Raw genomic sequence first — 23,444 nt, 5'->3', positions numbered from 1 at the left:
TTTCTCAGCACAGAAGCCTCACAGCCCAACTGTAATGACGTCATAACTGTGATTTTTTTTTTTTTTTATCCTTATCTTTGATTCCATCAGGTTACAAAATGTGACTTTCTCTGCAGAAGAGGAGATTAAATTCTTGTTTTTGGAGTAAAAAGGTAAAAAAGCTGCAGCCGGAGTCTGAATCCGAAGTTCTGGAAAGTTCTGTTCAGGCCCACTAAAGTTCTTCCAGCACCGGAATGTGGTCCAGCTGGCCTGTGAGCTGCCGGTTCTGAGGCCCTCTGTGGTCGCCGCGGTCTCTCCTCACCTCACCGGGGATAAAACAGACCCAGCGGGGGTCCACACGCCTTCGGGCTGATGCGTAAAGGATGACGGTGCTGGAATGTGTGCGTCCTCGGCCGCCTCAGCACAGAGAAAACGGGACTTGGGGTGTAAACCTCGCGATATTCCCCCCTCTCTCCTCATCCGCCGCTCTCCAAACTCTTTCTCTCTCTCCGCGCGCGTCCAGGGGCGATCAAGCGGCGGGGATGATGGGAGTCAGGCGGTCAGCCCGACCAGCCCACCGACGCTCCGACACGCAGCCGAACACTCCGCTCCGACGGCCGCGCACTTTCCAAAGAAGGAAAACTCAGATAAAAGCAACAGCTGGAGCCCGGAGAGGACTTTTATCCTGGAGGCGCGCGCGCTCTTCTGCTTAATTAGCTGTCATACCTGAAAAGGATGATGAGAAAATAAAATAAAAAATCTTCTGAGTTGGAGGAGTGCGGTTTTTAGGGATTAAGAAGGGGAATAAGGGGAAATCCTGGAGGAATAAAGCGGGCTGAAGTTGGGAGGAAGCCGGAGGAAGTGGAGCAGGCAGCCCGGTGCGCACCTTCGCCTCCCCGGCTGAACCGGCGCTCCTGCGGCTGCTGGAGGGACGCGCTCCCGCTCCCGCATCTCATCCATCTCCTCACTTTCACCCCCACTTGGATTTAACCACACAAGCCTCAGCGCGGTCAGAGATTTCCCGGCCAAACGCGCTCATGGATCGGCCACTTTGAGCCTCTTCTCCGGATGCTTTTGGCAGCAGCGAGCCGGACGCAGCGGCGACGATGTGACGGAGACATTTCAACCCGCAGTTTTTAACGCAGGAGTTTCACATGTGAGTTCTGCTTTCATTCTTATTCATTACAGCCTGTTTGTGTTCCTCAGGGTGAACTCTGACCTTTCAGATGAGAAGTCACTTCTTATTATTCACTTTTTATTCAGCCTCTCTCTTAAATCGCAGGATAAAAGCGCCTTTTAATGTCTCCAAACTGTCAGTTTTACGCACAAACTTTCCTCTGAATGAGAGAATAATGAACTAATGTTTAAAGCTGTGTTTCCCCCGGCTCAAACCTCGCTGTTTTCAGCCCTTTGGTTCACAGTTTTTATGCTTTACGCGCTGAGGTGAACACAGAATGCGCGCAGGTGAGGGAATATTTGGGAGCCTTGGTGCTCCTCTTCATCCCCGCATAGAGCTCCTTCGGCCCTCCAGAGACTCTCTTTCCGCTGTTCCTATGCAACCCCGCTCCTCAGCAGCCGTGCCGAGCCGAGCCGAGCCGCTACTTTCCATTAATTCACCGGCTCTGTTTATGTAAGAGGAGACTCATCTGAGGGCTGTTGGGAGCTGCTGCTCGCCATGTTCCGACCTGTTTACGTCTTTGGTGCAGCTGTGAATGTTCCTGTAATGTGACTGAGTCCCGCTTTGATGTTTTCTCCTTCTTATCTCAGTGTTTCTGCGGCAACTTTACGGGACTAATTCTGTCTTTTACCTGTAAATTTGCACGACTTTCGCCTCATAATGTTCGTGACGTTGGTGGCATTTGACACATGAAACAGCTGATTGGAGAAAAAGTATTTTTTTTCTTGATGAAATCAGTTAATTCTCACATCAACCTGCTCATAGAAGTCTTTATAATATTCCGATAATCTTTAAAAGTCGTTTTTGAGGTCTGTGTTTGACAAAGAATAACAAGTCAGGTGAAGAAAACTGATAAAAGATTCTTTAAAGATGATTTAATTTAAACGCATTTATTCATTCTAATCTTAAATTTGACTATTTGTTGTTTTCTTTATTCAGAGTTTAGAGGTTTGGTGTAATTTCTCTGGTCTGTGAGGGTAAAAAGGAGGTAAAAGTCTTCTAACAGCAATCATCTCAGCAGATTAAACCTGTTTCATATAAACTCAAACATATAGAAACTTTTCTATGGAAAAAAAAGAAGGTAAATGAAGCCGGTTTACCTCACGAAGCTCTTTAAGCTCCATCAATCTGCTTGTGATTTTAGTTTAATTCATCTATCAGGTCATCGTTTGGACCATAAGACACAGAGCTGTTGCAAATGTGCACGTTTTGTGCAGCTAAAAGTCCAAATATTCCAGCTTACAACAAAGGAAAGGAGTCTGTTCTCACCTGAGGTGACGAGATCCATGATTATATTTCTACATTTTCTAATTTAGATGAAAGTTTTGGGTGGATAGATTACTGTAATTTAACAGGAACTACTGGCAGCTTGTTATTCTACAGTATCTACGGCGATCTACAACAACAGTTTAGTTCTGTACAAACATTACGGTATTATACTGTCAGCTCTTTGGTTCCAATCATACTGTTATTTTACAGTTCCTACAGTATTCTCCATTAACAACTTATTACTGTAAAACTGCATAATGTGATCTGCACAGTGATGTAAACAAATGATTTAAAAGTTTTACATTTAAAAATGAAAACCCCTGAAATAATTATTATTAATAATAATAATAATAATAATAATAATAATAATAATAATAATAGTAATAATAAATGAAAATAGCCGTCACAGAGATGGCCTTACAACATTAGACATTTATTAAAGCCGAACATTTTTAGTATCTACAAAATCCACAAAAAACACCTTCACTACTTGGTTGTCAGAATTTTTTTACATTACATTCGTTAGACTTTGTATTGACAAGGTCTGGTTTGCCTGTTTGCAAAGCATAAACGGAGGGATTGTTTGATTGTTTCAGTTCCACTTTGACTTGTTGCCTCGGCCTCAGATGGGCTTCTCATTTAAAGGTGGATTATCAGTCTGAAAAGGTAAAGAAAGAGTCTGTAAGTTGTTGGGAAGATGTTTCAGATGCAGGGAGCTCGGTGAATGTGAGCTGATGTTTAGATTTTTTTTCCCATGAAGAAAAAATGTGACGCTGAGAGACGAAGGGAATGAATTTCCTCCTGATTTGTTGTGTAAAATGAACCCAACATTTCCGTGTTCACATCTTCTGGTCAGCTGTCTCCGTATAATCATGTAGATGATTATACGTTTTACCTCATTGCTGCAGAAAATATAACCCAGAAACAGAGTTTGTGCAGCTCTGAGGAGCTTTAAGGTGAATATTTGGTCCAAGATTCAGTTTAAAACGGCTTCTTTGCTAAGTTGTCTGTTCTGTGTGGACACAACACTGGTTCATCCCTTGAGTTAGGAGCCTTTTTCCTGCCTGAATGTTTCATAGCTCAGAGTTAAGTGGCTTAACAAAGAAAAACTGGACTGAAAATGAGTGAAGAAGCAGAAAATGTCCAAAGAGAAACTCTGAAAGACCTTCAGAAAGTGTTGAAACTATTGCTGAAGATCACTTAAGCTGCTTGGATGCAAAATATAAAGAAATAAAAGGCGTCTCATGACCAAAATGCTTCAAAAACCACATAAAAGACTTAATATGGCTGTCAAAGTCATACAAATGTGGTTGGAAATTAATTGTTAGACAAGAAATGATAATTAAATGTCTGTTTCTGTTCATTTTAGGCCACTATTTGAGTAAATTAATGTTAAAAAAAATCTAATAATGTTTTGTTGCTCGTGTGACTCCAAATCTGAGGGAATTTTATTCCTGTTTGGTGATATAAAGTCCTGTTTTTCACTTTCACTGGAGGAGAATGTGTGACAGGCTGCTGGGAACAAAGTGCATAAAGATCCAGTTTAAAACGGCTTCTTTGCTGAGTTGGACACAACACTGGTTCATCCCTTGAGTTAGGAGCCTTTTTCCTGCCTGAATGGTTCACAGCTCAGAGTTAAGTGGCTTAATAAAGAAAAACTGGACTGCAGATGAGGGAAGAAGCAGAAAAAGTCCAAAGAGAAACTGTGAGAGAGCTTCAGGAAGCTGCAGAACTGCTGATCAGGACCCTTTAAAGGTTACAGAGATGATCAGGAGCTTTAATCAGAGCTGAATAAAGATGGGGAATCGTTTCTACTTTTCTGATCAGTACCGAACATCCACCAAACTGGAGCTTAAAAACTAATCAAAATGAATATTTTTCTGTTAAAATACTTCAGATGGATGTTCTTTTATTTTTTTATTTCCTCTCTTTTAAAGACAGAGATCTACTCGTGGATTTATGATCTAAACTGCAAAAGTCTCAGTTAGAAATGTCACACACACACAACGTTATGCCACAAAATAACTCATTCAGGGTTAGTTTGGGTTGTTTCTCAATCAGAAATATAAAACAGCTCCATGCAGAATGTGGCTGCCTCAGACATCAGCTGCAGGTGCCTCAGACATCAGCTGCTGCTGCCTCAGACATCAGCTGCTGCTGCCTCAGACATCAGCTGCAGGTGCCTCAGACATCAGCTGCAGCTGCCTCAGACATCAGCTGCAGGTGCCTCAGACATCAGCTGCAGCTGCAGCTGCCTCAGACATCAGCTGCTGCTGCCTCAGACATCTGCTGCTGCTGCTGCTGTCTCAGACATCAGCTGCTGCTGCCTCAGACATCTGCTGCAGGTGCCTCAGACATCAGCTGCAGCTGCCTCAGACATCAGCTGCAGGTGCCTCAGACATCAGCTGCAGCTGCCTCAGACATCAGCTGCTGCTGCTGCCTCAGACATCAGCTGCTGCTGCTGCCTCAGACATCAGCTGCTGCTGCTGCCTCAGACATCTGCTGCTGCCTCAGACATCAGCTGCTGCAGGTGCCTCAGACATCAGCTGCAGCTGCCTCAGACATCTGCTGCTGCCTCAGACATCAGCTGCTGCTGCTGCCTCAGACATCAGCTGCAGGTGCCTCAGACATCAGCTGCAGGTGTGGCTGCAGGTGCCTCAGACATCAGCTGCAGGTGCGGCTGCAGGTGTGGCTGCAGGTGTGGCTGCAGGTGCCTCAGACATCAGCTGCAGGTGCGGCTGCAGGTGCCTCAGACATCAGCTGCAGGTGCGGCTGCAGGTGCCTCAGACATCAGCTGCAGGTGCGGCTGCAGGTGCCTCAGACATCAGCTGCAGGTGCGGCTGCAGGTGTGGCTGCAGGTGTGGCTGCAGGTGTGGCTGCAGGTGTGGCTGCAGGTGCCTCAGACATCAGCTGCAGGTGCGGCTGCAGGTGCCTCAGACATCAGCTGCAGGTGCGGCTGCAGGTGCCTCAGACATCAGCTGCAGGTGCGGCTGCAGGTGCCTCAGACATCAGCTGCAGGTGTGGCTGCAGGTGTGGCTGCAGGTGTGGCTGCAGGTGTGGCTGCAGGTGTGGCTGCAGGTGCCTCAGACATCAGCTGCAGGTGCGGCTGCAGGTGTGGCTGCAGGTGTGGCTGCAGGTGCCTCAGACATCAGCTGCAGGTGCGGCTGCCTCAGACATCAGCTGCAGCTGCCTCAGACATCAGCTGCAGCTGCCTCAGACATCTGCTGCTGCTGCTGCCTCAGACATCAGCTGCAGCTGCCTCAGACATCTGCTGCTGCTGCTGCCTCAGACATCAGCTGCAGCTGCAGCTGCCTCAGACATCAGCTGCTGCTGCCTCAGACATCAGCTGCTGCTGCCTCAGACATCAGCTGCAGCTGCCTCAGACATCTGCTGCTGCTGCTGCCTCAGACATCAGCTGCAGCTGCCTCAGACATCTGCTGCTGCTGCTGCCTCAGACATCAGCTGCAGCTGCCTCAGACATCTGCTGCTGCTGCTGCCTCAGACATCTGCTGCTGCTGCTGCTGTCTCAGACATCTGCTGCTGCTGCTGCATCAGACATCAGCTGCAGCTGCTGCTGCCTCAGACATCAGCTGCAGGTGTGGCTGCAGGTGTGGCTGCAGGTGCCTCAGACATCAGCTGCAGGTGTGGCTGCAGGTGCCTCAGACATCAGCTGCAGGTGCGGCTGCAGGTGCGGCTGCAGGTGCCTCAGACATCAGCTGCAGGTGCGGCTGCAGGTGCCTCAGACATCAGCTGCAGGTGCGGCTGCAGGTGTGGCTGCAGGTGTGGCTGCAGGTGTGGCTGCAGGTGCGGCTGCAGGTGCCTCAGACATCAGCTGCAGGTGCGGCTGCAGGTGTGGCTGCAGGTGTGGCTGCAGGTGCCTCAGACATCAGCTGCAGGTGCGGCTGCAGGTGTGGCTGCAGGTGCCTCAGACATCAGCTGCAGGTGCGGCTGCAGGTGTGGCTGCAGGTGCCTCAGACATCAGCTGCAGGTGCGGCTGCAGGTGCCTCAGACATCAGCTGCAGCTGCAGGTGCCTCAGACATCAGCTGCAGGTGCGGCTGCAGGTGCCTCAGACATCAGCTGCAGCTGCAGGTGCCTCAGACATCAGCTGCAGGTGCGGCTGCAGGTGCGGCTGCAGGTGCGGCTGCAGGTGCCTCAGACATCAGCTGCAGGTGCGGCTGCAGGTGTGGCTGCAGGTGCCTCAGACATCAGCTGCAGGTGTGGCTGCAGGTGCGGCTGCAGGTGCCTCAGACATCAGCTGCAGGTGCGGCTGCAGGTGCCTCAGACATCAGCTGCAGGTGCGGCTGCAGGTGCCTCAGACATCAGCTGCAGCTGCAGGTGCCTCAGACATCAGCTGCAGGTGCCTCAGACATCAGCTGCAGGTGCCTCAGACATCAGCTGCAGCTGCAGGTGCCTCAGACATCAGCTGCAGCTGCAGGTGCCTCAGACATCAGCTGCAGGTGCCTCAGACATCAGCTGCAGGTGCCTCAGACATCAGCTGCAGGTGCCTCAGACATCAGCTGCAGCTGCCTCAGACATCAGCTGCAGCTGCAGGTGCCTCAGACATCAGCTGCAGGTGCGGCTGCAGGTGCGGCCGACTTTAAACAAACGTTCTGAAAGAAAAGCTGCTCTTCAGTCTGCGTTGTCGTGCTCCACCTCGACACAAACAGGCTGCAGCTGCCGTGTCAACAGCTCAGCACCGATCTGCTGCAGCTGCACAACAGGTGTGTGTGGGCTCATGGGAATCTGAACCGGCGAGCGTTTGCGTGCCTGTGTGTGCGCAGGTGATTCTGAACGTGTTTGTGTGTGCTGTTTGTTCAGTGCTGGAGCAGCAGGCTTGACCTTTTCTGAGCCAACAGGAGCTGCTGTTTGAGGCTCTCTGACATCAGTCCTGCAGGTCTGAGACCGGCGTTACGCAGCATGAAAGTTAGAGGAATTTGTTTGAAAAAACTGAAAAATTTTAAACTTATCGGTACGCACTAAACTGTGTGCTCATTCATAAAAATCAAGAAGGAGCAAAATGTTCATGTTTTTGAAACTGTCATATTTCAAAACTGGCTGAAGGTTTGAAAAAGCTGAAACAAGTGGTAATCGCTGAATGTCTTGTGACCCATTTAAAGCTTGAATGGTGTCTCTAGCTGAAAGCATGCAGAAGTAGTTAGGTTGGAAAGAGGAAGATGATTTGGAAGAGCTGAAAGCAGTTTCCATTCATTTGAATGACGGGAAAATTTGAATAAAAGTTGAATATCTTAAAAAGTGTAAAAGTTAAAAAACACCAAAAATGATAGCAGGAATCTGCTGAAAGAGCCGAACGTTTTGATACCAAAACTGTAGAAATAGCTGAAAGTATGCAGGAGTAGTTAGGTGCCAAAAACTGTCGGAATAATAATAATAAAGAGAAACAGGAACGTAATAGTGAGAATGCCTTAAAGCATAAATCTTTAGAAATGAAAGAGTGGACTCTCTTTGTCACATGAACATATGTGGTCAGTACATTATTTTGTCAGCATTTTAACGTGTCTTCCCGGATCTTTTTTATCACCGTTTGGGCACTTTTTGCCGTTCAGTTTGACTCTGCTTCACTTTCCTCTTCAGTCAGTTTCCCCTCAGCTGACACAGGGAACCTCTCCGCTCGGCGGTTAGCTTACGAACTCGTTCTTCACCTCCGTGTGAGCCAGTGGCGGCTGCTGACTTTTAAAACAGGGGAAGCCCATATTACGCTTGGCTAAAAGCATGTCAACTACATTTGGTGTTGCTAACTGCTTAGCTGCGAGCATAGCCGCCATTGTGACAAAACTACTAGCTAACACGACAAACAAATGCACAACAGGAATAGGATTGACAAAACTTCTAAACAACAAGGATGTGTTTCTTATCTACAGTGTAATATTTACAAAAGTGTATGTGTGTGAGGATGGAAATGGAAACGATGGGAAATGAGTGAAACTCCGACAGCACTTTCACAGACAACCAGACTGAAGTTCCAGCGTGCTTCTCCCCGCTTAAAAGTTCGGCTGCCACAGAATCTCTCATGATGGACACACACTAACTCCAATCATCACGACACAGCCCCTCATATTGACACGCCCACGTCTAATCTACCCCCAGAGACGCCGGGCAGCCTCGGAAGTGATGAGTTTTTGTGGATTTAGCCAATGATGACCTAGAATTGTAGAAAAAGCTTGACTCTCCCGCCCCCTCCTGAAGCCGGGCAGCCCTCGGCTCGGAAGCCCGGCTGTTAGTGGCGGCTTCATAACGTGATTTCCTCAGTGAACAAATCACTTCATTAAGCTACAGGACACCATGTTGTAGTTATGAGAGTAAATGCAGTATTGGGCATATCTTGTGTTTTGTGAATAACTGTTTTATCGTCAATTTAACATTGAAGATGTAGCAGTTTGGCCAGAGAATGGGAGAGGCTGCCCGGCTTCCCGTGGTGTCTCTGAGTAGCCGGTGTGAGCGTGTTCCCGGCCTGTACCTGAGGTTTGTTATGAAGCCGTCAGCAGAAGATGCGCAGCTCTGAGAATGCAGTGAAAAAATGGTGTTAGGGGTCATCTCTGTTCTTTTTATAGGCGGCAGCGGCCTGTTGTTGTGCTGACAGAGTTCACAGCTTGTGTCGACCTTTCGACTGAAACCGAAACCGAGCTGCATCAGCGTTGCGTTCTGGTGAAAGAATCCCAGAAAGACTCGAGCCGCGGTCAGGAAGTGGAAGCAGCCGCGTTCTTTAACGGCGGGTCCAAAGGCTGCTGAACCGGTGACTCATGCAAAGTGAAATACCAAAGAGCAGCATGTGTCAGCTTTAATAAGAGCTCCTCCGACATTTTTCTTAAGTGACGGTTCAAGGCGGCTCACAGAGGAACAAAGAGGACGGACAGCTGCTGCCTGAGCAAACTAACGCAAACTGGATAAAATGAGCGAAACTCATACGGCTTTTCTACGACTAACTTCCTCGTGCGGTCTTCAAATTCTGTTTGCACTGGAAAATATCAAAGTCTTACCAAGTATATTTGTCTCATTTCTAGTCCAAATATCTCATTACACTTAATATAAGACACAACTGCCTAACAAGCACTATTTCAGCCAGATATAGGGACTTGTTTGAAGACAATACATCTGGAATATCTTGTTAAATGAAAAAGTCTTGAAAACAAATTGTTTTGAGTCACATATCATATGAAACAAGCTTTTTTTGACATTTAAAGAGGTTTTTAAGATAATTTCAAGATCACTTTGATCTCAAAAGTCCTAAATATAAAAATGTAAATGTAAAAATGTAAAAATCTATTTAAAAAACAGTTTAGAAATTTAAAAAACTATTTAAAAAACAGTTTAAAATGTAAAAAACAATTCTAAAAAAAGTTAAAAAATGTGAAAAACAATTTAAAAAAACAGTTTAAAAATGTAAAAAACAATTTAAAAAACAGTTTAAAATGTAAAAAACAATTAAAAAACAGTTTAAAATGTAAAAAACAATTTAAAAAACAGTTTAAAATGTAAAAAACTATTTAAAAAACAGTTTAAAAATTTAAAAAACTATTTAAAAAACAGTTTAAAATGTAAAAAACAATTCTAAAAAAAGTTAAAAAATGTGAAAAACAATTTAAAAAAACAGTTTAAAAATGTAAAAAACAATTAAAAAACAGTTTAAAATGTAAAAAACAATTTAAAAAACAGTTTAAAAATTAAAAAAAAATATTTAAAAAACAGTTTAAAATGTAAAAAACTATTTTAAAAAAAGTTTAAAAATGTAAAAAACAGTTTAAAAAACAGTTTAAAAATGTAAAAAACTATTTAAAAAACAGTTAGAATATAATGGAAATAAATGTACATGTGGTGCTTATGGCTCAGTGACAGCACTGGCAAGTGTTCTGGGGGTCGTGAACAGGGCCTAACTTGGCTCGTGGCAGGTGCTGCGTGGGTCAGATGAGGCCCATATGTCAGCTTGGCTATGGCTTAAGGCGACGGTGTTGGAGTCAGGCGTGGCCCGGAGGAAATGCTCAGTTAGCATCACCATTCAGGAACAGTTACAGGCCCGAGAAAACTGCAGATTTAAGTCCTGAACGGGCCAAACGTTCGCTTTCTGGTGTGCAGTGACACGCAAGCAGATGATTCACTGTTTCACGTGACCGAGCTGATTAACTTTGTCTTTCAGCTTTAAATGTTCAGGGAAAAGTCCTTATTGGGTGTTTTAAGTGGGAGTTCATCTGCCAAGTTTAGAAAGTTTCACAGCTTCTCTCATCTAAAGACAGCAGATGAATAACTTTACAAACACTGCAGATCTCTCAGAATCACAACTAAATTTTTCTGAGATTATTTCCCATCATGCATCTGGTGGAAATTCTTAAAGGGATAGTTCGCCTCTCTGACATGAAGCTGTGTAACATCCCATATCAGCAACATCATTTCTGAACATCTTCTTACCCCCTGCTGCGTCCTGTGAGCAGAGTTCCAGCCTCGTTTTGGTGTTGATGCACGGTCTACACAAAATAACTTTTCAGAAATGAGTCAAAATAACAGAAAATATTGAACACTTCTGACAGGATGTGCTCCTAACTTCACACAGGCTGCCCTGAGTTCCCATCAGGTGTGTGACGGAGGCCAGTTGTGGAGTTTTCAGGAAGCAGCTGAGCTCTGATTCCTCCCCACCTGCTTTAGTGCCACGTGCACATCTCTCCTGGCGTCTGTGAGCGTAAATCAAACGCACCTCGAGCCCGGTCACATGCCCGCACGTCTGCGTTTGGCAGCGAAACGATTGGCCGGTCGGCGCTGATGTGAGCGGTCTTTTCATCAGCCTGTGTGTGATGAGGGCGGCTCCAGAGGTGCAGGGCGGAGGTATCCATCACGCCCCGCTGATGCGCCTGCCAGTCGTTAGGAAATAAATGAGACGTGGAACACGCTCGCTGTGACTCATCAGGTTCAGCCTGCGGCGACGTTTCTGTCTCTGAAACACACGTGAACATCTCTGTGCAGAAATGAGGAAATAAGTTGATGTTTCCGACAGATTTACGCACCTCGAACACACAGTCGTTTATCTCAGCCGCTTTAAGGAAGGAGGCGCTCTCACAGATGTTTCTGTCAGAGATGTTTCTGTTACAGATGTTCCTGTTACAGATGTTCCTGTCAGAGACGATTCTGTTACAGATGTTCCTGTTACAGATGTTCCTATTACAGATGTTCCTGTCAGAGACGATTCTGTTACAGATGTTCCTGTTACAGATGTTCCTATTACAGATGTTTCTGTCAGAGACGATTCTGTTACAGATGTTTCTGTCACAGATGTTCCTGTTACAGATGTTTCTGTCAGAGACGATTCTGTTACAGATGTTTCTGTTACAGATGTTTCTGTCACAGATGTTCCTGTTACAGATGTTTCTGTCAGAGACGATTCTGTTACAGATGTTTCTGTTACAGATGTTTCTGTCACAGATGTTCCTGTTACAGATGTTTCTGTCACAGATGCTTCTGTCACAGATGTTTCTGTTACAGATGTTTCTGTCACAGATGTTTCTGTCAGATGTTCCTGTTACAGATGTTTCTGTTACAGATGTTCCTGTTACAGATGTTTCTGTTACAGATGTTCCTGTCACAGATGTTCCTGTCACAGATGCTTCTGTCACAGATGCTTCAGTCACAGATGTTTCTGTCACAGATGTTCCTGTTACAGATGTTCCTGTTACAGATGTTTCTGTTACAGATGTTTATGTTACAGATGTTTCTGTTACAGACCTTTCTGTTACAGATGTTTTTGTTACAGATGTTTATGTTACAGATGTTTCTGTTACAGACCTTTCTGTTACAGATGTTTTTGTTACAGACGTTTCTGTTACAGATGTTTCTGTCACAGAAGTTTCTGTTACAGATGTTTCTGTTACAGAGGTTTCTGTTACAGATGTTTCTGTTACAGATGTTTCTGTTACAGAGGTTTCTGTTACAGAGGTTTCTGTTACAGACGCTTCTGTTACAGATGTTTCTGTTACAGATGTTTCTGTTACAGAGGTTTCTGTTACAGATGTTTCTGCTGGTGGTGGATGAGTTGCTGAGGGCCTGAACACATAAAAAGGTGCTTTTAAATCTTAAATCTGAGGATTGGTGATGAAAGGTGCAGAAAACAACGAGGGTTTTTATTCTCGTGGCAGGTTGTTGGACATTTTCTTTGTCTGATTGATGTTTTTTATCTTGTGGTTTTATGAGTTTTGTGTTTTTTTTACAACCCCATCTCACGTTTAATTAGCTGTGAAGCTGTTTTCACCAGGTGACTGTATGTGTAGCTGTGCTGACGGCTGACATCTGCCAGCACCTTTTTAATCTCAGTGAGACCCGTTCCTGGTGTAACCATAGAAGAAGTCAGGAATCAGGGTCTGTTTTTTGGTGGATCATCCTTGTTTTGCTCATGTTCAGCCTTCCTTTTAGTGTCAGTCCTTGTTGGAGTCGTTTCCTCAGCTCACTAACCTCAGCTGTGCATATGTCCTGCATCCTGAAACGTCCTCGTTGCTCCTCGGGTCTCTTTTAGTTTGTTTGTCCTACTTTTGCAGCGCTTTTCGTGTAGTTTGGATAAACCTTTTGGCCACTTTATCCACCAGTCCTCAACCTCCTGCATGCAGAACCATCAAAAAGATCCCAAGTGCACAGTTTACACTGGGAGGGGTTTAACCTCTGACCTTTAATGTGGAGATCGCTGGTCCACATCCAGTCTTTCATTCCTTTCGTTTGCTTCCATGATTATTTCCGTGATTTGTGTTTAGCTCAGAGGCAGTGATGGATGTGTCAAGGCTGCGTCCATCCTGGCTCTGATTCCCACCTGCTCATCTTCAAACAGGATAGACTGACAGAAAACCTCATTCATGGAGGCAACTTCAGCCTCAGATAATCTCTTTAATGCGACCTAATAGATGTAATATCTGCATATAAATAACAGAAGATATGAGAGATTTTATGGAAAACTTTCCAGAAATGAGTCAAAATAACAGAAAATATGAGATTATATGGAAAACTTTCCAGAAATTAGTCAAAATAACAGAAAATATGAGAAATTATATGGAAAACTTTCCAGAAATTAGTCAAAATAACAGAAAATATGAGAGATTATATGAAAAACTTTCCAGAAATGTGTCAAAATAACAGAAAATATGAGATTATATGGAAGATTTTCAGAAATGAGTCAAAATAACAGAAAATATGAGAGATTATATGGAAAACTTTCCAGAAATGAGTCAAAATAACAGAAAATATGAGAGATTATATGGAAAATTTTCTAGAAATGAGTCAAAATAACAGAAAATATGAGAGATTATATGGAAGATTTTCAGAAATGAGTCAAAATAACAGAAAATATGACAAATTATATGGAAAACTTTCCAGAAATTAGTCAAAATAACAGAAAATATGAGATTATATGAAAAACTTTCCAGAAATGTGTCAAAATAACAGAAAATATGAGAGATTATATGGAAAACTTTTGAGAAATGAGTCAAAATAACAGAAAATATGAGATTATATGGAAGATTTTCAGAAATGAGTCAAAATAACAGAAAATATGAGATTATATGGAAAACTTTCCAGAAATGAGTCAAAATAACAGAAAATATGAGAGATTATATGGAAAATTTTCTAGAAATTAGTCAAAATAACAGAAAATATGAGAGATTATATGGAAAACTTTCCAGAAATGAGTCAAAATTACAGAAAATATGAGAGATTATATGGAAAACTTTCCAGAAATGAGTCAAAATAACAGAAAATATGAGATTATATAGAAGATTTTCAGAAATGAGTCAAAATAACAGAAAATATGAGATTATATGGAAAACTTTCCAGAAATGAGTCAAAATAACAGAAAATATGAGAGATTATATGGAAAATTTTCTAGAAATTAGTCAAAATAACAGAAAATATGAGAGATTATATGGAAAACTTTCCAGAAATGAGTCAAAATAACAGAAAATATGAGAGATTATATGGAAGATTTTCAGAAATGAGTCAAAATAACAGAAAATATGAGAGAATATATGGAAGATTTTCCAGAAATTAGTCAAAATAACAGAAAATATGAGAGATTATATGGAAAACTTTCCAGAATTGAGTCAAAATTACAGAAAATATGAGAGATTATATGGAAAACTTTCCAGAAATGAGTCAAAATAACAGAAAATATGAGATTATATGGAAGATTTTCAGAAATGAGTCAAAATAACAGAAAATATGAGAGATTATATGGAAAACTTTCCAGAAATGAGTCAAAATAACAGAAAATTTGAGAGATTATATGGAAAATTTTCTAGAAATGAGTCAAAATAACAGAAAATATGAGAGATTATATGGAAGATTTTCAGAAATGAGTCAAAATAACAGAAAATATGAGAGAATATATGGAAGATTTTCCAGAAATTAGTCAAAATAACAGAAAATATGAGAGATTATATGGAAAACTTTCCAGAATTGAGTCAAAATAACCAAAAATATGAGATTATGTGGAAAACTTTCCAGAAATGAGTCAAAATAACAGAAAATATGAGAGATTATATGGAAAACTTTTCAGAATTGAGTCATAATAACAGAAAATATGAGATTATATGGAAAACTTTTCAGAAATGAGTCAAAATAACAGAAAATATGAGAGATTATATGGAAAACTTTCCAGATATGAGTCAAAATAACACAAGATATGAGAGATTATATGGAAAACTTTCCAGAAAAGTGTTAAAATAACAGAAAATATGAGAGATTATATGGAAAACTTTCCAGAAATGAGTCAAAATTACAGATAATATGAGATTATATGGAAAACGTGGCAGATCACAAAGTAAAGACATGAGGGGGAGGTGGGCAGCGGAGGTCCAGCTGGCTGATGGCCCGTCAGCCTCATCAGCACCTCCCCAGTGTGTCTGTGTTAGGACACAAATTCCTCATAAACACCAACAGCTCGTGGGCTATAAATACTCCGGCTGAGCACCTGCACAGCGCTGCTATTTAAAGGCTTTTATAGTCAGGGTAATGTTTACAAGTAGTTTGGATGGAATGACAACACACACACACACACACACACACACGCACACACACACACACACACACACACACACACACACACACACACAGTGAGCTTTTCTGCATTAATGCTGCCATCACAGAAGTGGAAATGAGCTGACAATGAGCAGTTAATATTTTATTTAACATTTTATTTAACATTTTATTTAACAGTTTATTTAACATTTTATTTAACATTTTATTTAACAGTTTATTTAACATTTTATTTAACATTTTATTTAACAGTTTATTTATTGAATTAAATGTAAGAATCGAACATTAAAAGATTGGTACCACTCGGCTGTTAATCAGCTGCTTTGCTCAGTTAATGTCAGAAGCCTCTAACATGATGCAGCGGTTTGAAAAATCACTTTTATTTATCCCCATGTGCCAAACACTCATCATCATCATCATGTGGAATTAGCACAACACTTGACTTTTTAATGATCACCGGAGAACTTTTCTCTTTTAACATGTAACAGCAGCTTTTATATCTGCAGATTTGAGCCACCTGAGCTCGATCAGAACCATTTCTGCCTCTTAAAGCAAATCATCTCTTAAGTTTTTATGATCACTTCACACAAATTCAGTTTATTAGGTTTTATTCTCTTTTTTATACCTTTCGAGTCCCCTTTGCTTCGGGACGTAAACGTTTTTTGATGCCTGAGCGAACGTAGTTTATGGAGCTCGTTCTTTAGGGAGTGAAGACGAGGAGAAGTGAGACAGACGTGAAAATAAAGGCTGGTGATGAGAGAGAGGGGCAACGTGCACGTTAAAATAAATCGTTAGCTGCAAAGTGTGTGAAAATGTCCACCTGCGCCGCAGATTTACTGCAACCAGCTTCCTTTTTAATCCGAGTCACATTTAATGTTTCTGCTGCTGTGTGACGAGCAGGCGGAGGGCTTCAAACACACAGAGACCACATTTCCCAGCAGCCCCCTGGCTTCCTGTCACACCTTGTGTGTTTAAAACAATGTTCCTCAGAGGAAGACTGGAAGGGATCTGCATGTTTCTGCCTCTGCAGAGCAGAATAGTTTCAGTGTAAAGGACGAGGGAGCGAGCCTAAGCTGGACCCCGTGACCTCTGACCCCTCAGACGTTTGTGATGGTGGAAAATAACCAAACACGGGATCACGGGTTTCTATGCATTTTACTGAACTGATGAGGCGAAGTCCCTCATTTCATTATACGATGTGTGAAACTGTTCTGGAAATGTTAAAATAACAGAAAATATGAGAGATTATATGGAAAACTTTCCAGAAATGAGTCAAAATAACAGAAGATATGAGAGATTATATGGAAAACTTTCCAGAAATGAGTCAAAATAACAGAAAATATGAGAGATTATATGGAAAACTTTCCAGAAATGAGTCAAAATAACAGAAAATAGGAGAGATTATATGGAAAACTTTCCAGAAATGAGTCAAAATAAGAGAAGATATGAGAGATTATATGGAAAACTTTCCAGAAATGAGCCAAAATAACAGAAAATATGAGAGATTATATGGAAAACTTTCCAGAAATGAGTCAAAATAACAGAAGATATGAGAGATTATATGGAAAACTTTCCAGAAATGAGCCAAAATAACAGAAAATATGAGAGATTATATGGAAAACTTTCCAGAAATGAGCCAAAATAACAGAAAATATGTGAGATTATATGGAAAACTTTCCAGAAATGAGTCAAAATAAGAGAAAATATGAGAGAATATAGCGAAATGAGCTTGAAAATGCAGAAAAATCCACGAAAAGACCAAAATGTTGCAGTTGGATGTAATTTTGATGAACTGAAATGTGAAGTTCTTGGTACAGGCTCAAAGATCGGCTCATTTATTAGATTAAAATCTTCTTGTTGTGCTCAAACACCTTCAGCTTCAGATGAGCTGAAGCTCTGAGTCTCTGACAGAAGGGGCATTGATCCCAGCAGCCAATCAGATGAGAGCAAACACAGCAGATTCTCTGCTTCTTCACGGGAAAAACACAACAGAATCAATGCAGTCCAGATGAAATAAAACGGACGATATAAACTGGTCTCACGTGGCGTGACCTTCAGAACCGCATCAATATGTAGGCGTATCCGGGAATAACCATAAAACCCGCCGCTGACAGGAAGCCTCGGGTGGGGCTTATTTTAAGCAGGAGGAGGATCCAGTTGCCAGTAATCTGTTCTGTGGCATTTTCCCGGTCCCATGTGGAGGCCCGGCGTCTCAGCCGGGTCAGATCGGGACGCGGCCAGCAGGCGCCACCGGCCGAGCTCTGGCCCACTTCTGGCTGCGCTCGATGGAGGTCCTCACCTCTGAACAGCTGACTGCGTTTCAGTAGTTGTTCTGGAGCGTTTCCCATCATGCACTGTGGTGGAGGCGGGCGGTGTTAAAGCTATCGATCCAGCAGCCAAATGTCTGATTGGATTCAAACTCTTAAAGTTCAGAAAGGTCAGACGGCCGGCAGGATGAGAGGAAAGACTGTTCAGAGCCAAAATCTGAATTTTTAAACATTTCTTCTGCATAAAAGGTAGAATACCAGAAAATATGAGAGATTATACGGAAGATTTTCCAGAAATGAGTCAAAATAACAGAAGATATGAGAGATTATATGGAACACTTTCCAGAAATGAGTCAAAATAACAGAAAATATGAGAGATTATATGGAAAACTTTCCAGAAATGAGTCAAAATAACAGAAAATATGAGCGATTATTTGGAAAACTTTCCAGAAATGAGCCAAAATAACAGAAAATATGAGAGATTATATGGAACACTTTCCAGAAATGAGTCAAAATAACAGAAAATATGAGAGATTATATGGAAAACTTTCCAGAAATGAGTCAAAATAACAGAAAATATGAGAGATTATATGGAAAACTTTCCAGAAATGAGTCAAAATAACAGAAAATATGAGCGATTATATGGAAAACTTTCCAGAAATGAGTCAAAATAACAGAAAATATGAGATTATATGGAAAATTTTCCAGAAATGAGTCAAAATAACAGAAAATATGAGAGATTATATGGAAAACTTTCCAGAAATGAGTCAAAATAACAGAAAATATGAGAGATTATATGGAAAACTTTCCAGAAATGAGTCAAAATAACAGAAAATATGAGCGATTATATGGAAAACTTTCCAGAAATGAGTCAAAATAACAGAAAATATGAGATTATATGGAACACTTTCCAGAAATGAGTCAAAATAACAGAAAATATGAGAGATTATATGGAAGATTTTCCAGAAATGAGTCAAAATAACAGAAGATATGAGAGATTATATGGAAAACTTTCCAGAAATGAATGCATTTGTGTTGCAATGCAATGCGTTTAATGCCTCAGTTAATGAGTTTATTATGAGTTTGTGTCCAGTTTTAGATCAGAGCAGGACTTATAAAACTGATCTGGATGGAAGGAAGTCTGTAAAAACCCAATAAATGACACAGCAGAACAAACCAAAATGTTTGATCAACATCAGAGGTGGAATAAGATGAAGCTTTAACAGACGTTAAGCATGAAGCATCCCTGCAGATCAGCGATACTCACTATTTTTTTCACAAGAGCCACATTGGCAACAAAATCAAGGTTAGAGCCACTTTTACCACAACATACTAAAGTCCCCTTTTGCAAATATGCATTTCTACATATAAAACATCCCACAGAAAAAGAAACAACACAGCCAATACATTTTCAATTCAGACCACATTTACCTTAATACTGGGATGAGCAGAAGCTGGCGTGCATGTGCTCGACTTTCTTCATGTTGTATTTGTAGTTTGTTGTTGTAATCATAGTGAGACATTCAGGATGAGCATGGTTTTTTTGCTGGTTTTTGTCCTTTTTTAATTAAAAACCGATCCATTGTCCCTGCATCTCGCGCTGGCTAAAGGAGCTAGCGTGCGCTGGCTAAAGGAGCTAGTGTGCGCTGGCTAAAGGGGCTAGCGTGCTCTGGCTAAAGGAGCTAGTGTGTGCTGGCTAAAGGGGCTAGCGTGCTCTGGCTAAAGGAGCTAGTGTGCGCTGGCTAAAGGAGCTAGCGTGCGCTAGCTAAAGGAGCTAGCGTGCGCTGGCTAAAGGAGCTAGCTGCTCTGCGGTCAAGTGTGACGGTGGTTTAAGCGGGCTGCGTTGCCAGGTTTAACAGAGCCCCCATTAGGAAACACCATTAAGTCTTAATTAATACTTAATAAAAATACTTAACACTGTGCAGTATTCACTGTGTGCTATTTGAAAAAATTATTGTTATTGTTACCATATTGTTATAAGCTACCAATTAAAGCTTGAGGAGCCGCACAATGAGCATCTCTGATGTAGAGAGTCACTAAACCAGCAGTCGCCTTGTTGAGCCTTTTGTTCATTCAGCTGCTTTATCGATAAAGTTTTGGATGGACCCGAGGACAATGAGATGAGGATGTTTTCTCTTTAACGTACCTGAGATGAAAGATTTTGGCACAAAGCTGAGAGGTTGGATCCATACTACATACTACATACTACATACTGCATACTGCATACTTCATACTCATCGATCAGACAGTATGCAGAGCGTTTACCCACAATGCATTTCGCTTTTGCCCGAGCCGAAATCAGCCGGCCTGAAGCTGATTTCTCTTAAGCTCTAAACTCTGTAAACTTTAGCAACATTTGAAACATTTTCAGGAGAGAAAGTAGTCGTTTAGATCCCCAACGTGTTGAAAACCTGACAAAATACCGGCTGTTTACAATTTTGTTCCCACGAATTCGGCGCTACTAAAGCTAGCCGCAGTGACCAACGCACTTCCTGTTATTTTCACAAAATAAAATACCCGTTGCCTTTTATCACAGGGAAAGCCATTACCATACAATTGGTGCTTTTGTTTTGAAAACAGGAAGTGAACCTACCCTCGTTGTAGCTAGCTTGAAACTGCCGTTTTGACAGGAAATGACGATCGGCGACGTCACGTTACGTTGCATCTTGGGTAGTTTGAGTATGAGTAGTAACCTCATGATGCATACCCAACATTTCAGAGAATCTAGTATGCATCCGGGAACTTAAAAAAGTTAAAGTCAGTATGAGTAGTAGGAGTAGTAGGAGAAGTATGCGGTTTGGAACACAGCCATAGAGCGGGTCAGAGGACTCACCCAGGGGACACATAGTTACCAAGGCAACGCTCATGATAAGCCTGGGTTCCTGAGTTCCAAACCGCATACTTCTCCTACTACTCCTACTAACTTTTTGAGTTAGTATGAGTTAGTATGAAGCTTCTCAGAGCCCCAAAGGTTCAGGACACGGCTCATTTTTCTCAGAGTCTGGTCCTGCATTTTATGCCTTTTTTCTCCACGGTTCAGCAGCTCTGTGCACGATGATGAGTCATCAACACTTTGTCTTCCAACGAGGACACCGACTAAACACACCATTTACTGCTATAACCCCACAGAGAGGAGGAGAGCTGCTCAGGAGCAGAGAAGGAAGCAGAAAGTGGGGGAACTGGGGCTGTTTTTACAGGAGTTTTGGGTCATACTTTGGGTGTTACAGCCTGGACTAAAGGTCTCCCCAGTGGTGCCAGAGTCAGTCTGACGTCCCCACATGGACGGTGTTTGCTGGCTGTGATCCACCACGAGCTGTCAGAGGCTGCTACTTTGAATCTGACTGAACAACGTGACGTTTAAAGCCGAACAGTTTGAGTTTATCTCTGTCTGCAGAGAAGTTGGGATTAACCGGCCTGGCGTCTGAGGTCGTGTCGGGCGACTGGGACGCTGAGACGATGCATATGGATGCGGCTCGTTCTGAGCAGTGTTGGTCAAGTTACTTTTAAAAAGTAATTAGTTACAGTTACTAGTTACTGCTCCCAAAAAGTAATTGAGTTAGTAGCTCAGTTACCACGTTGTAAAAGTAATTAGTTACTCAGCAAAGTAACTGTGGCCAGGCGCGTAGGCAGACATAATAAAACGGGTGGGCCCAGAAAAAAAATCAGACGGGCCCAACTTTTGGGTTATTATAAGGTGTAGGTATTATAATACAGCGTTTGAAAAAGTATGCCTCGTTAGGACATCACAAGCGACGTTATCACTTACAGCACTGGCAAAGTGAGCACACGTCAGACACAAGTGCTCTATAATGCAAGCCACACACACGCGGGCGCGCACACACACACGCACCTACACACGCATTCAGTGCAAGTCTGGTAGGCTACTGGGCTCGCCTCGGCCTAAACCCAATACTTCCATAGTTATAGGTATTTAAATAAGGCACGGTTTAAAAAATTAATTCCCAGTTAAATGACACATCTCAGCCAACTGCACAGACGCTGTGTGCACAGTTACACAGACGCAAAGTTTCAGATACAAGCACCCCATAGGCAATGCAATCAGCAACGCAACACTTATGTTAAGTCATGTAAAGTCCTTTAAAATAAAGAATCAAAACATGTCCGCAGCATGACAACAGGTTGGCTCGGCGGCCAAAACACATCCTCAACATGAAAACAGTTTGGCTCGGCGGCCAAATTATGAAATTGACCAAAAATGGAAACCATGGCTTAGAAGAAGGCCAAATAGAAAAAAAGTAATTAGCACTTACATTTGATGAATCCTTTTGATGCATGCTACTAGCCTAGAAATCTAGACACCCCTAGCGACCGCAAATTGAATTTGCTCCGGCTTTTTGCTGTACGGGTCTGGCTTGCTAGGCTAGCATGCTGCAGCAAGAGAGACGTTTTAGAAGGGGAGGGTCACGCAATTACAATCTGATTGGCGTTTCAAGATGTAGCGTAAGCATTATGCCACCCAAAATTGATACTCTGAAAATGAATTAATAAAAGTCACAGAAGATGAACCAGATTTTTTTTTTTTTTTTTTTTTTTAAGAAATGTATTAATTGTCGCTCACTGCTAATGCAATACGGAATACAATGAGGCAACAGGTGACTATCGAGTACTCGCCATTCTCATTGGATGGGGCGGGCCTGGCTGTCAAGTGGGCGGGCCCAGGCCCATCCAGGCCCACCCGTGGCTACGCGTATGACTGTGGCGTTATTTTTTACGTTCTATAACATCTTTAACATCAAATAACAGAAAATATGAGAGATTATATGGAAAACTTTCCAGAAATTAGTCAAAATAACAGAAAATATGAGATTATATGCAAAATGAAATGGTAATTGAGTTAGTAACGCAGTTACCACGTTGTAAAAGTAATTAGTTATTCAGCAAAATAACTGTGGCGTTATTTTTTACGTCCTATAACATCTTTAACATCAAATATGTTTATATTAACTGATTGAAGAATAAAAAAACTACATACAGTCATTTAGAACATTCGGTATTTATTTGAACTGTGATGCATAGAAATAAAAACATAAATATTGAATATAAAATGGTGATGGTGGTCACCTGTTTCTGAGCCGAAAAAATACATTTATATATTTTTTATATTTATATTTATTATATTTTTATATTTATTTTTATATTCATTTTTACATTATATTTTTGTATTATATTTTTATATATTTATATATATATATATATATATATACTTTATACTCTCAGTAACGATAACGGCGTTGTAACGATGGGGAAAGTAATTAATTAGATTACTCCGTTACTGGAAAAATAAGGTTAGTAACGCCGTTAGTAACGCCGTTAGTCCCAACACTGGTCCTGAGTAAGCCTCAGCAGAGGCTGAGAGTCATCAGCGTTTTCAGGTGATCCTGCTGGATCCACTGGATCCCCTGCAGCCTGATGCATGCACCCAGCTGAGAGCTGCCGTGCTGAAGCTGGCAGGAGATCAGCAGGTGCAGGAACCCACCAGCCAAAGGTCAAACGGTGTTCCTCCTTCTGATATCTGATGTGAGCTGAAGCCCAAACTCTGAGTCAGAGTCTGATCCGAGCCTCAGATCAGAGACGTAAACCCTTCGCCATGTTGCAAATATGTCCTATTTTTGGAGAGGTTTTTAGACCAGGACTTTAGGATGCAATAGCTTTTGTTTAACATGCTCCACATTCTCCATTGAGGGTTTAAATTCAAGTAGATACTTGGGGAAAGACATCC

General features: G+C 42.1%; 1 protein-coding gene across 5 annotated transcripts in view; it reads left to right on the top strand.

The window, feature by feature from the left end:
- Positions 1-499: 499 nt before the first annotated feature.
- Positions 500-23,444, top strand: part of LOC142370092 (sodium channel protein type 3 subunit alpha-like) — a 316,646-nt gene continuing 293,701 nt past the window's right edge. For 3 of the 5 annotated variants that reach the window (XM_075452520.1, XM_075452521.1, XM_075452517.1), the window contains exon 1: positions 501-1,135. The gene's annotated coding sequence lies outside the window, so the exon portion shown is untranslated. Of the gene's footprint in view, positions 1,136-23,444 lie in introns of all 5 variants that reach the window. The other 2 variants (XM_075452519.1, XM_075452518.1) reach the window with 1 other exon arrangement.

The sequence above is a fragment of the Odontesthes bonariensis genome, chromosome 20 (genome assembly GCF_027942865.1).
Source record: "Odontesthes bonariensis isolate fOdoBon6 chromosome 20, fOdoBon6.hap1, whole genome shotgun sequence".
Classification (NCBI taxonomy): domain Eukaryota; kingdom Metazoa; phylum Chordata; class Actinopteri; order Atheriniformes; family Atherinopsidae; genus Odontesthes; species Odontesthes bonariensis.
The sequence above is the reverse complement of the archived record's forward strand: the minus strand, read 5'-3'. Positions and strand labels throughout refer to the sequence as shown.